The following is a 6,498-nucleotide window of genomic DNA, read 5'->3' as shown; positions in this document are numbered from 1 at the left end:
CCAAGTGTACAAACGACCCCCTCACCCCCAAAGGGGTCTGTTGACAACTCCGACACCGAAGCAGAAAAAAGTGTGACATGGGCTAAGAAACGTGAAATGTATGTAACTTCCTCAATATTATCCTTCACTGGCTCGCTTTGTCTCAGATGTGAGTCCAAACCATATACTCAGATGAATGACCCAGCTAGGAATTCCTGCAGCCACTCAATGAAACAGCTTATGCAGGGAAAATTTAATATGTGGTTTTGCTCAGACAATCCTGGGGTTTGAGGGTCCTGCCGTGCCCTGGGGCTGGTGATAAAGAAGAGCAACACAGAGGAGAAAGAAGCCTTTGTGCTCCTCCAAAAGTCTGAAGACCCGTCGCTGGACACGGAGAAACAGCAGCCCAAGGAGGGACATGGCGAGCCAGAACGCATCGCACGCCGTCCAGCTGCCGTCTCCGTGCACTTCCCTGACCTGATGCACATCCCAGACCTGATGTCCGCTCTCTGAGGCTGTGTTTTGTTGTTTACAGCGCGTGGGGATGTTGTGTGTTGTTGTTTTCGGTGCGTGGGGAGGACGAGTGTGTCATACAGCTGCTTGGGGAGGACGAGTGTGTCATACAGCTGCTTGAGGAAGAAGCGGTGATGTCACCAGGACCAGAAGGCCGCACCACAGGGACTCAACATGTTGTGGAGCACTCTCGCCCCTGGCCTCTGGCCCCTGGCCCCTGGCCTCTGGCCCCTGGCCCCGGGCTCCTGGCCCCAGGCCCCTGTGGCCTCCCCCACACCGGGATTCGAACCCGGGGACCACTTAGCACCACACACACTGATTATACCCTCTGTACTCACCGTGTAGAAGCCAGCTTCACCGCCAGAAGGCCAGATCTTCAACGGGCGGTCTTGGGGCCCCTGCATTGGCGCATACAGGCCCCCAGGAGTGGAGCAGAGTGGTTACAGGGGACTCAGTGGGTGCTTCTGACGCCGACATACAATCACCAACGGACTCTCTGATAGCATTTAGCTCCTTAAGCACTTTTATAAACATTCGATAACATTCAAAGAAGGCGGCCGGTTGTTCCAAATGACATTACCCCCGCTAACGCGAGTCATCTGACAGGAATACCTCTAATTTCTAGTATAGATTGTTTTCATGCAGAATTCTAACATGATAATTGAATTAGCTGTTCTGAGCTTCTCTCTCAAGTCCAGTCACATGGCCGTATTAGCTGGTTAGCCGGTCCTTTGGTTCACTCTTGTGAGCTGTGAGACTGCAGGCCGGGGAAGATGCTGCCAAATGACTATTTGCTGCAGCGCTTTGATGATGGTATTACGTGTTTAAATAATACAAATAGGCGGATTCTTCACAAGTTCCTCTTGCTAACTGAGGGCCAATCATTGTGAGCAATACGGCTAACTCCAGCCAGAATGTTTGTTTACGGTCATTCACAAGATTGAACTGCCACGTGTTAACACAGCAGGGACAAAGGAAGTGTTACATGGATTAGTTAGTTAGATAACATAAATAATATTATCATGTTAAAATGTTGCAGCAATCGTTGTTCTCATATAAGGTCTGTCACATAATAGATCATTATTACAATGTTGCTAGTTTGAATGTACATAAAAGGACAGGTAGTTTACTAAACCAAAGTGACTGGTTATTCCTCGTATAGGTTCTCAACAAGCAAACCTTGTAGCAGGGACCCCTCAATTTAGCAAAGAGGGTATGTATCTGGCAGATGTGTAAAAAATGTGACAGTGTTCAAACACACTGCCTCTACCCTCCTGTCCTGGGATGGGAGGATCTCCACACAAGGGATTTTGTGCGGAGATCCGTCCGCCAAGGAAATCAATCTCAGGTTAGCAATTACCAAATGCCAATAGCTTTAAAAGGGAATCTTCACTAAATTAGCAATCGCTAACAACATTGTCCTGCTGGTGAATGATGTTAAGTTGTGAGAGGTATACTAATCTCCCTCTCTCTTTCCCTTTTCTTCTCTGCTCCCTCTCCTTCTCTGTTTCATTTGCAGAGGCAGTGTTGAGGTAGCTAAGTGAGCGACAGCATGATATTCAATGTGAATCCCTGTCAGGTGCCATTCCCTTAGCAGGGAGAGAGAGAGAGAGAGAGAGAGAGAGAGAGAGAGAGAGAGAGAGAGAGAGAGAGAGAGAGAGAGAGAGAGAGAGAGAGAGAGAGAGAGAGAGAGAGAGAGAGAGAGAGAGAGAGAGAGAGAGAGAGAGAGAGAGAGAGAGAGAGAGAGAGAGAGAGAGAGAGAGAGAGAGAGAGAGAGAGAGAGAGAGAGAGAGAGAGAGAGAGAGAGACATGAGGCCATATGAACCAGCCCTGTGGTGAGGCTATGCTGTGCCCCTACCCTGACTGCTGAGAAGCGACCACACACCGTATCCAATCGCATCCAACGTCAAGCTTTGACCAAATACCTGTAAAGCCGAGGAACGCGTTAAAAAATGTTTTCAAGAAATACTTTCAAATCTGACTCAGCTTGTCCTCTCTGTGAACAACACAAACGCGAAGAGAAAGTTCTGGCTGTGGTCTTTACACGTTCAAAGGCAGATGCATATGCTTAGCCTTAGTTGCATGAGAAATACAAGTCAATGACTGATCCTCTATTCGAAAAGACTGGAAAAAACTAAATCCCTTGTTGTGTTGGCAGTATCTCTTGACACCCATTCCTATGCAGAAACGGAAGCGTTTTATTTTTGGGCCCAACTCAAACACACAGAACATTGTTGCTCGCCCCCGAAAAAATATTCCCCCAAACCCTCCTCTTCATGCTTTCATTCCAAGTGACTCATTCAAATTTAGACATTGATGCAAACCTCCCCTCTCTTCCACAGACAAAAGTATCCGCTTGTTATCCAGTGGTAGATGAGTACACAGGCTCCAAAGTCATGAAGCCCATTTTTAAACACATCCTCTGGAGTTGAAAACCCCCATTGTGCTGTGTTAGACTGGACCAGTGACTTCTCTTTCGTATCAAAGGCGGTCCGCGGGCAGGAACCACTCAGAATTACATGCAAAGGCAGACTTGTGATCTTTTTAATTATTCCGCACTTCATTTTTGTCCCACCATTCCAAACGCAACATGAAAATTGATTGCCTTGAAGATCCATCTTTATAATCTCCCAGGCCCATAAATTATCTAACTTTGGTCAGGGGACGAGGAACAGAGTCATAGGAGGAACCTTTTTCCCTCCTACCCCGCAGTGTGTTGGGGCTAATTGAATGGACTGCTCTTTGAGGTTGAAAAAATGAAAAAGAGTACACTTGTTATCTTGTGAACCCTCAAACATGTAAGATAGGAATCTCTTGAATGTCAGCGACAGAAATGGAATTAACAAGAGATCTTTTTATTGTTCCAGAAGGTCATTAGGCTGCCAATCGGGGTAATTATGGAAATGATCACCCCGGCTCTTCGGAATGTTTTCCAGTTTCCATAAGGACTGGAAAGCATCCAATCAGTCTCTCTCGTGGGAAAGTTCAGCCATAACTGCAAGTGTACCAGCAAAATCAAATTAAGCAAAGAGATTTCATTAGTATTTATAGCCTGAAGGCATTTGTTAAAGTACAGAGCTGAGAAGTTATGTAGGACTGTTGAGGGTGGAATTACAGGGTAATAACAAAGGCCATACCTGGAAGTCATGCACGTGGATAATGAATAGGAGGCATTGATTGCGTCTTTATCTGGAAGGAATATTAAACATTGATATTCATACAGTGTGATGTTTGACTTATTGACAGCAATGAGTGTTAGAATAGCAAAACAGGCTCATTTACAGTCAATTAAAAATATGTTTTATGAAATCATGAAACAAGTATCCAAAGGTTTACATAACAATATTAACATCATTTATTGAAAACCAACAATTGGATTTGAAAACATGAATGACAATACCAAAATTATTCTGGATATTTAAAACATCGTTTTAGTATCGTTTAGTAAAACGGAAATAACGTTTTATATTAAAATCCATAATTACATTCAAATTCTGGGAAATTCCAAACATATGAAAAATACATTTACATTCACTCATAAGTTCATTATTTATTTTAAAATAGAGGAAAATTTTTCGATTGCTTTTCGGAATAAGAGATAGATCGTAGACTGAAAAAAATAATCTGAAATCAAATCAATCAGTCCTTCAGCAGAAACCTCATGATTTCTACGGTCCAGGGACCGGTACCTGGGACTTAACCAAAAGGCTATATACTCCGCGAGTCCATCACGACTCCATCCAACGAGTCTCCATCACAACAACCACAGGGTTTTCCTACTCATCCATAATTTGGGTAATTGGGTTCGAAAGAAGGTAAATCGGGTAAAACATTGCTGAGGGGGCTGTGACAGATTATTAGAGGCAGCTACCTCGAGTAGAAGGTAATTTACTGTGATGTTACAGATATGTATGCATCAATAGGCAAGAAGAGATTGAGTTCAAGGGTCACTATAAGTGCCACACGGAATAGGCTACATTACCAGGCTAAGGAATGACAGTTTCCTTTAACATAAATTACAGGACACGACTTACCATTTCATCTGTCTGGTGACCATGTAGGCATTGTCACTAAGGCAAACATTAAAATAGCGTGTACATTCATTGTGGTGTTATCACTCGCTACTAGCATCTCCAAGGTTCTATCTCTGATGTCGTTTCTAAGGCCTAAGGTTTTGTATTGTTCTTGATGTCACATTTATTTTATCGCCTGGACCTGTTTGTGAGTTCTTCGGTTCCCCAACATTAAATTCCCATCTAGGTTTCCTTACAGACTATATCTTCAATGTCGGCCTACGCTATCTTTTTTACATTTCTGATGCTAAAATTGTCACATTTCGTTTCCTATATCGTTGTCCTCTACCACAGTTGGAGGCAATGATGTAAAATGCTACTGTAATTTGCATTCTGTGGTAATCCAATTTCAACTTGCATTTCCCTGTGCGACATTACATGTGTTTTGTATGTCAGATAGTGGTCTGTGTTTTTTATACTTTACATTGTCACCATTATTTGTTTTCGATCACATTGCACTGAAATACAGAAGCCGTCGATATCCTTAAGACAGAGCGTCGAGCTGGATTTGCGTATAGGCTACTTTGTGTTGTTTACAACCGCAATGGCTGTACTCAAATAACACTCCCTCCACGTGCTAATGTGCAACTTCAGTCCTCATCTAAATGACAATAAAACTTACAAACTGGGTAACATTGCACATACTTAACAAGACACATTGGTATGTAAATCCAGCTCACATTGGTGTCACTTTCCCACCCTATTGCACCATCCACACGGCGAGCCATCCCGGCCAGCCTCCACGGGCCGCAGACACCCCTGCAGACCGTCAAACCAGTGGAAGGAGTCTCGCAAGCTCTCGTTTCAGCGGCGAGGTGCCTTGAAAATATTGCCGAGATTAAATAAATACACAATAACGACAGCAAATCATGGATAGGCTACACAGGATTGCGGCATCACTTTTTTTTAATCACATGTGAAAATAATTAAGTGGTATCGATCTTAAACATTAGCAAACGGAATAGCAACTTATATTAACAATTTGCACAAATAAATCGGTATATCAAATTGCCTAATAAGAACAGTGAAAACACAATGACATGTTCTCTATCAAACATTTGTTTATGTAGCCTACAGCTTTATGGAACAAATTGTAAGGCAATGGATGATCATGGTTTGAGTTATATCTTCAGTAAATTTAGTTATTCTCCAAATCTAAATTTCCCAAAGCTTTCTGAATTCAAACAACCGGACATGTCAATTCGTTTTGTGGCAATAGTTGAGTTATTATCAGTGACATAATATTGTTCAAATAGTGATTCAAATGTAACAATAAAACCAAATGGGTGCATGTTATTTATCAAGCTAAGTGGGCATTTGTGAATATTTTGCTAATTCTATGTGTATGGGCAATCCGACTATCCATTGAAAATTTACTGTTCCATGTCCATCATCAATGCTGACCGAAATATTCCAGGTGTTCGACAGACGAATCTGTGAAGGTAAATGTAAAATGATTCAGTCATCGGCCTAAATTAGGGTGAATCCGAATCTGCAAAAAATAGTCGACGTTGTTCTGGAATTTAACAGTAGGCCTATTCTGTCATTTCCTGTTTTGTTATCAAAGAAATGATGTCGTTACTTCAGGTGCATCTACTGAGTGCGACACACTCGCTGTTTTGGCCCTTTGCGCAGTGTTGTGACGGCGAGAAGCGCCTTAAGATGCCCACAAAAGGGACGGTTAAAAATGAGCTACATCATATTGTTTGACAGAAAGTTGCAGGTTGATAGAGTGGATTCTTCAAGGGGGTGAAAATGGCGAATTCTAGAAAAAAAGGCTTAGATCCTGCCTTCTGGTGGGTATAGCCTTGAGGGAATCACGGTGTCGACCATGAAAAATCCAATTAGAGATTGCATTTAAATGAAAAGTCATTTTTTACCTAAAGTATGACGTGAACACTTTCCCCTCTGCATGAAAAAAAACTGTTTTCCA

At 42.7% G+C, this 6,498-nt stretch overlaps 1 long non-coding RNA gene across 1 annotated transcript; it reads right to left on the bottom strand.

Annotated features, from left to right (window-relative positions):
• Nucleotides 1-3,238: 3,238 nt before the first annotated feature.
• LOC136937044 (uncharacterized) lies at nt 3,239-5,972 on the bottom strand. Its single transcript, XR_010875207.1, has 4 exons — nt 5,943-5,972; nt 5,246-5,384; nt 3,630-3,681; nt 3,239-3,487 (listed from the first exon to the last, which is right to left on the bottom strand). It is a non-coding gene; the product is annotated as an uncharacterized lncRNA (long non-coding RNA).
• Between the last annotated feature and the right edge of the window lie 526 nt (nt 5,973-6,498).

The sequence above is a fragment of the Osmerus mordax genome, chromosome 27 (assembly GCF_038355195.1).
Source record: "Osmerus mordax isolate fOsmMor3 chromosome 27, fOsmMor3.pri, whole genome shotgun sequence".
Taxonomy (NCBI): Eukaryota; Metazoa; Chordata; class Actinopteri; order Osmeriformes; family Osmeridae; genus Osmerus; species Osmerus mordax.
Note: the sequence above shows the minus strand (reverse complement) of the source record. Positions and strands in the feature narration are given on the sequence as shown.